Source organism: Vespa velutina, chromosome 20 (assembly GCF_912470025.1).
Source record: "Vespa velutina chromosome 20, iVesVel2.1, whole genome shotgun sequence".
NCBI classification, from domain to species: Eukaryota; Metazoa; Arthropoda; class Insecta; order Hymenoptera; family Vespidae; genus Vespa; species Vespa velutina.
Window position 1 is genome coordinate 1,345,327 of NC_062207.1, and position 12,500 is coordinate 1,357,826.

Sequence of the window (12,500 nt, forward strand, 5' to 3'; positions counted from 1 at the left end):
CATTAAAGCAACGTGGAATCTCTTTGAAAATGTAAAAGTATCCCCCATCTCTCTGTCTCACCCACTCTCTTTATCTTACTTTCTGGGTGTTATCGCAAAACTCTGGGGGTAGTGCATACCTCCATCATAAACTCTGGTAGATCTTCGTAACACGTGCGAAGTATAAAACCGACGAAACGACGCCTTCTTGTCTACTCTCTCTCTCTCTCTCTCTCTTCCTCTCTCTTCCTCTCTCTTCTCTCTCTCTCTCTCTCTCTCTCTTTCGTTCTCTTCCTTTCTCTCGCACTCTCTGATTCTTTCTCTTTCTCTCTTCCACACTCTCTGGTTCTTTCTCTTTCTCTCTTTCGCAATCTCTCTCTCTTCTCTCTCTCTCTCTCTCTCTCTCTCTCTCTTTCGTTCTCTTCCTTTCTCTCGCACTCTCTGATTCTTTCTCTTTCTCTCTTCCGCACTCTCTGGTTCTTTCTCTTTCTCTCTTTCGCAATCTCTCTCTCTCTCTCTTCCTCTCTCTTCTCTCTCTCTCTCTCTCTCTCTCTCTCTTTCTGTTCCTCTCCCTCTCTGTCTCTCTTAAAAGGAACGAACGAGCTTGCGTTCCACGCTTATCTCAAATCTCTTTCTTACTCGCCAATCCTCGAGAATTATTCCACGATGTGGATAGGTACGACGGATAGAAAATGAAAGAAAATAAAAAGAAGGGGGTAAGAGGGGGGGGGTAGAGAGGGGTGGAGAGGAGAGGAGGAGGAGGAGGAGAGACAAAAAAAAGAAACAACGATGAAAGAAAGAAAAGGAAAAGAAAAGAGTGAAAATAAAGAAAGGGAAAAGGAAGGAGAAAAAGGAAAGGAAAAAATAGAGTTAGCGATAGAGAGATAGATGAATAGAGGGATGAAGAGAGATAGATAGATAGATAGATACGTAGATAGAGAGAGAGAGAGAGAGAGAGAGAGACAGAAACATAGAGAAGGTAAGAAGTTAACGAAAGAGAGATAAGAAGATAGAGAGAGGGATGAAGAGAGAGAGAGAGGGGGGGGAGGGGGATGAAATAAAAGACAGTAAACGAAAGATAGATAAAGATAGACATAAAGAGAGGGAAAAGAGAGAGAGAGAGAGAGAGAGAGAGAGAGAGAGATGAAAGAAAGGAGAGTTAACAAAAGATAGATAGAGATAGACATAAAGAGAGGGATGTAGTAGGGAGATGAAAGAAAAGAGAGAGTTTACGAAAGATAGATAGAAGGATGTAGGAAGAGAGAAAGAGAAAGAGAAAGAGAGAGATGAGCAAGGAAAAAAAAAGGTTAAGGAAAGATAGATAGAGATAGATATAGACAAAAGGATGTAGGGAGAGAAAGAGAAGGAAAAAGAGAAAAAGAAAGAGATAGAAAGGGCAAAGAGAGAGAGAGAGAGAGAGAGAGAGAGAGAGAGAGAGAGAAAGAGATAAATAGATGAAAAATCCCATGTGAGTAACGAGGGCCGATCGAAATATCTCGCAAGTCTCGGCAAGGCAATTATGCGAGATACGCAAACATTCGTACGCTCTCTGGAATCCATTAATAAGACGGAAGGGCATATACAGAAGGAGAAGAAGAGGAGGAGGAGAAGGAGAAAGAGGAGAATGAGGAGGAAGAAGAGATGGAATAGCTTAGGCTGATTTGTATACGTGCATACATGCATATACGTAGATATACGTATAATTTAAGCATACTACATATGTATCGATACGTGAGCGATTATTTTATTCGATATTTTTTTAATAACACGTGATAAATAAGATTTTTTTTATCCTCCTTTCATTCATTTCATTTAATCTTCTTTTTCTTTTTTTTTTTTCTTTTTCTCTTTCTTTACCTCCCCCCTCCCCCCATTTTTCTCTCCTTTAAATTACTTTCTCAATGATAACCACATGGATCTTTTCTTTTTATTATTATTATTATTATTATTATTATTTTTTTTTTTCTTTTTTTTTTATTAATTTACAATATTCATTTACTTATTCATATATTTCGTTTGAACAAAATTTGATTATTGAAAGTTTGTAATAAAATAAAAATATGAGTGATAATATAATAATAATAATAATAATAATATTAATGATAATATTAATAATATTAATAATAATATAAAGCTATCCTCCGACATAACTAAAACGAATCGTGAATGGTCGAACTGACTGTTAACACAATGCGCTTGTTATCGGTAGTCTACATCTGGAGTGCATCCAAAGGCGGATCTAGCGAATATCAATTTTCTCTTTATGTATATATCGGCCGCAGCTATTTCGCTGAGAGATATAACATCTGTGCCACTAGCAACAACAACAAGAGCAACCAGAAGCAGAAGCAATAGCCACTCTTCTATACGATCGATTACGTGAATTCGATGGAGAAAGATTATTTATACGTACGTGTATGCATATGCCCATATATGTTCATGTGTTATATATTTTATATATATTTTTACGTATGTATCTGTGTATGTCTTTGTATATGTATGCACGTATATGTGTGTGTGTGTGTGTGTGCGCGCATACACACATGTATATATGTGTATCCCTCTTCTCGCGAACATTCACTTATTCGTAGATACATATATGTGATTCATGTCTTTGCAATGGAGCTTACGTTTAATTTTTTATTTATTTATTTATACATTTATTTATTTACTTATTCATTCGTTCATTTATTTTATTTTATTTATTGATTTTATTTATTTATTCATTTATTTATTTATTTATTCATTTCTTTATTTTATTTTATTTTATTTTATTTTATTTATTTATTTTATTTATTTTATTTATATATATATATATATATATATATATATATATGCAGGTTATCGTTTATGGGTATAATTATTTTTCGTTGAAATATTTTTATATTGAAAGTTATTTGCTTTCATTTTTATTTCTTTTTTATTATATATATATATATATATATATATATATATATATATATATATATATGGAGAGAGTGAGATATATATAATATATATATATAATATATATATATATAATATATATATATATATATATACTATATATTGTTCTTAATTGAAATGTTTGCAAGGCCTGTACAAGAATCTTATATTTTAAGATTCACCTACCGCAGTGACTGCTTACGGGCATAAATATCTGCTAAAACGAGCGTAAAGGAAAATAATCGGACACAGACTCCTTTACTCTGATAACACGAGGCAACCCCGAATTATTCAGTAGACAGAGACAGAGAGAGAGAGAGAGAGAGAGAGAGAGAGAGAGAGAGTGAGACAGAGATAATATGCATCCGTTAGCAGGTGTTTCGCGTTTAACCCAGGCGTTCTTTCTTTTCTTAACTTTTAAGATAAGGCATTTATTAATCTTCAAAGCCACGACATACATTCACGGAATATATTTTCTACAAAAAAAAAAAAAAAAAAAAAAAAAAATATTCCTGATATTAATAACATACAAGTGAAAATTAAAAACACTTTCAATTTAGATTAAAAGAAAAAAGGTAAATAAATTTATGGAATAGACAAACAAACAAACAAAACAAACAAACAAACAAAAGGAAGGATAAAGGAAAAAAGAAAAAGAAGACAAAATAAATCGTTCGATCGATCGATCGATTCAATCGATCAATCATTACGATCCAGTACACACTTAACATCAAAACTCAATAATTAATCTGTAGATTAACAATTCCTGGTCGACGGCGCCACTCGGTATCCTTCAAAAAATCCTAGAATAATATCGTCTCATGATTTTTCCTTTCGCACGAACATACAATCCGCCCACCTACCACCAACCCACCCACTTCTATACCTCTTCTACCTAATCCCCCCCCCCTCTTAACCATTACTCCCATCAACCACATAACCATCAACCCAACACCATTTCAAGTTCCTTTTTTTTCTCTTTGTTGCGTAGGCAGGCGCGAGCAACGAACGAGTTTAACGAGCGATAACGCCTACTCTTTCCTTCTTCTAAAGCTTTTCCCTCTCTCTCTCTCTCTCTCTCTCTCTCTCTCTCTCGTTCTCTTTTCCCTCTCTTCTTACCTCTCGTCACCTCGCCAATACGAAAAAAGAAAGTTCGCGCAAAGTCATCGCGCGCTGACTCGTAGAAAAGATTGGTTAAAGTGGAATGAAGAGGGTAGGTAGGTAGGTAGCTAGGTAGGTAGGTAGGTAGGTAGGTAGGTAGGTAGGTAGGTAGGTAGGTAGGTAGGTAGGTAGGTAGGTAGGATTGAGAAGCGAGGAAGAGGGTTGGTAGAGAGGAAGAGTAGAGGGTTGAAAGCTCTAGTGGTGTTATAAAGAGAGTAAAGTGAGAGAAAGAGGAAGGTGAGGGTTGAAAGTTGGGGGTAGTATAAAAAGAGTATGAGGATAGTGAGTGTATAGTGGATAGGCTTAGCTATGGATGTAGCAGTTGGTGGTGATGGTGGTTGGAGAATGGTGCAAAAGGACTAAATGTAAAAAGTACGAAGGGAGGTATTGTAAATGCTATGTGGCATAGGCATGACAATTTAAAAGTCTAGATAGGGTTGGTTCTCGTTGTTTCTACTTTTTCTTTTTAATCTGTTCTTAACTTTCATACATATACAAAACCAGGAGAATGCTATATTTTATAGATAGGAAATGTACGATTCGATCTTACGGATAACAAGATCACATTACGAGAAAATTATATTTTGAGATAATTATACATATATATATATATATATATATATATATATATATATATATGACGTTGTATAATATGACGAAAAGGGACTATGCATGACGATTATGATGAAGATCGTAGATGTAAACGGGAACGACACGTTATTATAGTTGAGAGTGAGTTATGCATACTGTTCTTATTATCCTTGTATGAATAGTGACTAAAAGAGCGAGAGAGAGAGAGAGAGAGAGAGAGAGAGAGAGAGAGAGAGAAATAATAACCAACAAAGAAAAAAAAAGAACCACACGTATACACGCATAAAAAATAAAGAAGGGTGAAGGAAAAGGAAAAACGGAAAGAAAAAGAGAAAGAAAAAAGAAAGAAAAGAAAGAAAGAAAGAGACAGAGAATACGAAACGATAAAAGAAAATTCTTGGTCGTGACAAGTCTCGATTATCCGTGAGAAAATCGGTCCGATAATGCGGGTAAACCGTCTCGTTAATAAATCGTCTCGTCTAAAAGGACGTTTCTCGACCAACCCAACCCCCAATCCTTCGTCCTATATCTTCCTATATCTCTCTTCCTCTCTATGTCATTCTACCTCTCTCACTCTCTCTCTCTCTCTCTCTCTCTCTCTCTCGCTCTTTCTAACTTGTTTGAAGGTACTCGGCGATCTCTCAAACGAACTATCCTTATTCGTCCGTCTTCGTTCACTCGATATAGCCACGCGAGCAGTTTCTTTTATCGACGCCATGGTGTATTCGATGGAGAAGAAGACGGAGATGAATCCGTCGATCCTTGAACGATTAATCACCGTCCATTCGACGGAAAGAGGACTCTCTCCTTCTATCTATCTATATATCTCTATATCTTCTCTACTTTCTCTCTTCAACCCTCCCATCCTCTCTCCTCTCTCTCTCTCTTTCTCTTTCTCTTTCCCTTTTTCTCTTTTTCTCTCTCTCTTTCTCTCTTTCTATATATATATATATATATATATGCGTGTGTCTGTGTATGTGTGTTCCGTATCCAACACCTAACACTCAATACACCCCCTGCCTTCCTTTTAACTCGTTTCAATCCTCGGGGAGATGAAAGGGGGAGGAGGAGGAGGAGGAGGAGGAGGTAGATCAATCGGCAGATTAATTACTGCGGATGAATGGACCCAACGAAATGACCTACTACCACTTCTTATTCTATCTTTCTTTTCACCCCCCATCACCCTCCTTGTTTCTTTCTTTTTTTTTCTTTTTTTTTTTTTTTCGTTTTGTTTCGTTTCGTTTGTCTCTTTTTTTTCTTTTCTTGTTCTTCTTCTTCTTTTTCTTCTTTAATGTTGTTTCTTCAAAAAGATTGTCTTTTATATATATATATTTATATATATATGTATGTATGTATGTATGTATGTATGTATGTATGTATGTATGTATGTATGTATGTAGGTATGTATTCTAATTTCCATTAATATTATAAAGAAAATTATTATCTCTTTCGAAATATTTCGACTATTAACAGTTTTAAGATATAATTTTTAAAATCTATTTATAAAAATACAGATCATTCAACGAGATGGAAAATAATAATAAAATAAGAAATTATTTTATTTCTTTATAATTTTTTTTTTCTTTCGCCCCCACCCCCGTCCCCCCCGTTTATAACCGAAACTATAAAAAAACGAAAGTTTCGTTTGTTTTTTATCTTTTCCTTTAACGCCCTTGTTTAAAAAAAAAACTATATATAAATATATTATGTTGGAAACTATGAAACGGGCGTTGAATGAAAATAAAAAAAAAACCAAACAAAAATGCCCGTTTCATAGTTTCCAACCTAACACATATATATATATATATATATATATATATTTTTTTTTTTCTGTTTAATTTCTATCAATATTACAAAAAATATATTATTATCCGTTTCAAAATATTTATCAACGATCCTTCTAATACGATCTAATAATAACAATGTCAATATATAATTTTTTAATATCGATAAAAATATTGATCATTGTCGAGATACAAAACAATAATAAAGCAATAGATCATGCTATCGCCTTACAATCTTTCAAATATACAAGATCGAAACGATGAGAACGAAATAAAAAAGAAAGAAAGAAAGAAAGAAAAAAAAAAAAGAAAGAAAAAAAAACGAACAAACAAAAAAAAGAAAGAAAAGAAAAAAAGAAACAAAAAGAAAAAACGAAAGAGGAAAAAAAAACAAAAACAAAAAAGAAAATAATAAAAATAAAATAAAAAAAAAAAAAAAAAAAAAAAAAGGAGAAAAGAATACGAAAAAGAGGAAAGAAAAGGAAAAAAAAGAAAAAAAAAAAAAAAAAAAAAAAAAAAAAAAAAGGAAGATCCAATTAATAATCATCGAAGTTACTTCACGAATGATCCATAATCCCAATATATCATTTTTAACACATTATATATACAGATCATAATCGTGCCATTAGATCTAAGGAACTATTATAGAATCCATGTAATCGATGAGATGCTCCACTCTCTCCTCTCTCTCTCTCTCTATTTCACCCACACATACACACACGCACATATGCGCGCGCGCGCGCACGCCCGTTTACAAATGTACACATAGACATGGTCTATACACGGATCAACGAACCCTTCTCGTATGACACGCAATAGACGATACGTGCCACCGGAGGCCGGAATGTCGCGTACAACCACGCTCGCGTAAATTACGTGCGACGGTAGAAATTTCGCTGTAATTTCCCAGCGTGACGATTAGATGCGTGCTCGACGAAACTCGGGCGAATTCTCTCGCTTAGAGGAAGTACTATAACTGTAGATAGTATAGTATAGTATAGTACAGTATAGTATAGTATAGTATAGTATAGATAAATAGATAAATGGATAGATAAATAGATAGATTGATAGATTGATAAATAAAGATATAGAAATTTGAAAGAAGGAAGAAAGAAGATGGAAGGAAAGAAAGAAAAGGGGGGGGGGGAAAAAGATAGAAAATATTTAAGACGAGGGAAGATAAAGAAATGAAAGATAAAGAAAAGAAAATGGAATTGGGATGCATATATTTTATATATAGAAAAAATAATAATAATAAATAATAGATAGGAAGAAAAAAGAAAGATAGATAAATTAAAAAAAAAAAAAAAATATCGAAGAAAGGAAAAGGGACAAATGACAAATGGATAGATAGAGAAAGAGAAAGAGAAAGGGAGAGAGAGAGAGAGAGAGGAATAGACAAATAGATATTTTGTCTACATATTAGATATAAATATATTATGATATAAATTAATCGAATACTTATGACATTAGATTCCGTTAGAATGTACAAAAATGTTTTGCCTTTCTTTCATTTTCATTCTCGCAATTAAAAGAAAAAAAAAAAAAAAAAAAAAAAAAAAAAAAAAAAAAGAAAAACAAAAAAGAAGAATAAGAAGAAGGTAAGAAGAAGCAAAAGAGAAAATAGAGAAGGAAAAAAAACAAGAAACAAAGAAAAAGGATTAAAAAGAGCCCCCCCCCCCCAAAAAAAAAAGAAAAAAGAAAGAAAAATCCTCGAAATATTAAATTAATCGATTTATTCGAGACGAGGATCGTTATCAAAGATGGGATTATCCCCATCAACATTTGTCGTCCATTAAAGGAAAACGATAGCATAGAGATGCATATATTTTATATATTTTATATATATATATATATATATATAAATAATAATGATAATAAATAGTACATAGGAAGAAAAAAGAGATAGATAAAAAAAAATATCAAAGAAAAGAAAAGGGACAAATGACAAATAGATAGATAAAGAGAGAGAGAGAGAGATAGAGAGAGAGGAATAGACAAATAGATATTTTGTTTACATATTAGAAATAAATATATTATGATATAAATTAATCAAATATAATACTTATGACGTAAATTTCTTTAGATACTTCCTTACGAATGTACAAAAATGTTTCTCCTTTCTTTCATTTTCATTCTCGCAATTAAAAAAAAAAAAAAAAAAAAAACAAACAAACAAACAAACAAACAAACAAACAAACCATCAAACAAAAAAGAAGAATAAGAAGAAGGTAAGAAGAAGCAAAAGAGAAAATAGAGAAGGAGAAAAAAAAAAAAAAAGAAAAAAAAAAGAAAAAAAGAAAAAAAAGAAACAAAGAAAAAGAATTAAAAAGAGCCAAAAAAAGAAAAAAGAGAGAAAAATCCTCGAAATAACAAATTAATCGATTTATTCGAGACGAGGATAGTTATCAAAGATGGGGTTATCCCCATCAGCACTTGTCGTGCATTAAAGGAAGACGATAGCATCGGTGGTATCGTCGACGCATACGATAAATCACTGACCCATCGAGCCCGCGGCGAACGTAATTACGCAAAAGTTAATTACGTGCTGCGCGTACTCACGACGAACAAGCGTGACCTGTGCCTCTCCTACTTGGCCCCCTCCTCCCTCCTGCCCCCCCCACCAACCCACCCCTTAAACCTATCCCCGATATCCCGCACTTCACAGTTGCAAACTATCCCCACCTACTCATCCATCCACCCACACACATACATACACACACACACACACACACATACGCATGCACGCACCATTACACAAGTCTCATGGCTAATCTTGCGGTTTTCTTGACCGATCTCACATACTTTGAGAAAATTTACCGTTTGTCGAGTATGTAAAATCAAAAAGAAAGAAGAAAAAATAAGAACGAAAGAAGGAATGTAGATAAAATAATTTTAGAGAAAAAGAAATAAAAAAAAAAAAAAAAAAGAAAGAAAAAAGAAAAAAGGATAGTAATAAAAATTATGAATGATCCTCCGATCGAAATTCCAAACGTACCTCATAGATAAAAATCAATAATTCCACAGATAAGGTCAATCATATCCAGATAAGGTCAATTCTCGTCGAATAAATATCAAAATAGAATAAAAAAAAAACAAATATATGTATTATTAATACACACGTACGTACATAGATATATATATATATATATACCTATCTAATAAAAAAGAAAAAAAAAGATAATAATAATAATAATAATAATAATAATAATAATAATAATAATAATATTTCCATAAAAATGAAACTAAAGAAGAACTTAAAATAAATAAATAAATAAATAAATAAATAAATATATATATGTATTCCTTCACTTACATTTCTTCAGGAAAAATCGTTATCGAATTCACGTAACTACAGGTAACTACACTTCCAACTTTTGACGCCCAAGTACCCTTCCCTTACCCACCGCCCTTCCAACCTTTCGCGAAAACCCTCTCCACCCCTATCTATCCACAACTCCTGCCTTCACCTTTTCAAGCCCCATCCACGAAAAAAAACTTTCTCAACTCGTCCGAATACCGAGTTACCTAAAATAAGCAATCAAACGAGTTTCACAAATATGAAAATTAGATTGTCGGAACGAGCGATAAATTGTGATACCTGATCAACGGAAATCGTGACTTACCCCCAACCCCTCTCTCTCTCTCTTTCTCTCTTTCTTTCTCTCTTTCTCTCTTTCTCTCTTTCTAAAGCTTTAAAAACTTTAGCAATGGCGAATTGGCATTAAGCTAGTACGACATTTGTGCTTTTACTGAATGCTCTGAGAATCGTCAGAGTTTTACGAGAGCGTCGTGTTAATTAGGGGTAGCAAGCCGTGTCGAGAGACTGAAAAAGAAATGATATAAAGAGAGAAAGAGAGAGAGAGAGAGATAATTTTTACTGATTACTATTTGCTCATATATCTTTTGAATTAAACAAGATTGATAAAAAGATTTTTCGGTTGAAAAAGTTAAATTTTTTTTATGTATTTTTTACAAAGTATATTCCTTTTCGTTAATCCGTGACAAATGATAATAACCGAGAGAGAAATAAAGACAGGCAAAGGAAAAGAGAGAAAGAGTAAGAGAGAGAGAGAAAAGAATTGTTTCATTTCACTTTTTTAGATAATAATAATAATAATAATAATAATAATAATAATAATAATAATAATAATAATAATAATATATACTTTTCTTTTTCTCAATACTACTTTTATCTTGATATTAATTTCTTTAATTTTTTTCATATAACATTTCTAATTATTATTATTAATATAAAAAATATGAATGCCATTAAAAATTTACACGTTACTATAGCAGTGAAACAGTATAAATAAAATGGAACAATTCTTTACCTAAGAAAATTTCAGTAATATTTTTCGCGAATTGAAAATAAAAACGAAAAAAAGAAAAAAAAAAAAAAAAATAAAATAAAATACAAGGTATAATAACATACAAGTATATAAAATAACACACAAACACACATATACCCATAAAGAGAGAGGGGGGGGGGGGACAGGGAAAGAAACACAAAATCGTTCGATCTCCAAAAAAAAAAAAAAAATATTCTTATCGATATGATTAAAAGAGATAAATTTTCAAACACGAAAACGTATGTTATAATTTATAACATTTCTTAAAAAAAAAAATTTAAAAAAAAAAAAAAAAAAAAAGAAGAAAAGAAAACAGATAAAAAAAGAAAGAAAAGAAATACTTCCGAAAGACTCGTAAAAATGTCCAAGAATTTGATATCGAAGTCTGTCTATAAATGAAAACTTGGCGTATTTCTCTCACCCCCTCCCCTTTTCCTTTACTCCCTCACTCTCTCTCTCACTCTCTTTCTATCGTAATAACTGAACTTTTGACCCCAAAAAGAAATTCAAAGGTTTCTCGTTGATTTTGCATATCTAAAGTTCGTAGTGATAGAACGTAACAACTCTAAGTGCTTTCGTTCGTTCGATCGAAACGGATCTATAAACAGCATGGATAGATTGACGCCCAATACAACCTACATATATATATATATATATATATACATAGTATATATGTACTATCTCTCTCTCTCTCTCTCTCTCTCTCTCTCTCTCTCTCTCTCTCTCTCTCTCTCTCTGTCTCTCTGTCTGTCTGTCTCTCTCTCTCTCTCTCTCTCTGTCAAACTCTCGTACTCTCGATTGTGGTAGTAACGTTAAGTACTTAAGAGAAGATCGACAGAACGTGCGACCAGTAATTGGGGATCTACAAGATAATACCTATCCAATGATCGTTTGTGCATGTCCTTTGTAGATCCTTTGTAACATATACATATATACATACATATATATGTACATAAATAGAGAATGAGAGAGAGAGAAAGATAGAGAGATAGAGGGAAGAGAGGAAGAGAGAAATGTGGAATGGAATCACAAATACGAATGTCTTTGTACAATTTCAAAACGATTATCGATTGTATAATTTTCCTTATGATAAGAATCTTTTTAAAGTCATTTCTATAACGATATTTCAAATTTATTCTTTTATCAGTAATACATTCGGGAGATGATGTCGTTCACGTAAATCGATTATGTAGATTATTCGTGTTGACGGTTAACATTGAGGGATTCGAATTTAATATAGGATGTGTTAGATCGGAAAATGATTGCACGTTTATGTATGTATGTATCTATGTATGTATTTATGAATGTATAATTTTTACCTTCGATATAAATACTCTACAGCGAAATATAGTAGTGTCTTATTCAAATCACATAAGATCGTAATATTTTATATATATATATATATATATATATATATATATATATATATATATATTTATATAAAATGTTTATTTTAAAAATATGATAATATATACTTTATAATTACATTACATATATATACACATATATATAAATATATTTATATTAAATTTATATATTAAAATAATATATAATTAATAATTATATATACATATATATATACATATATATGTAAAAGAGATAATATACCGATAATAATAAATCAGTTAATGTTTCAACAATATATGAAAGATATATTTATATTATATTTTTATTTTAAAAATAAAATAATGTATATTTTACTATTACA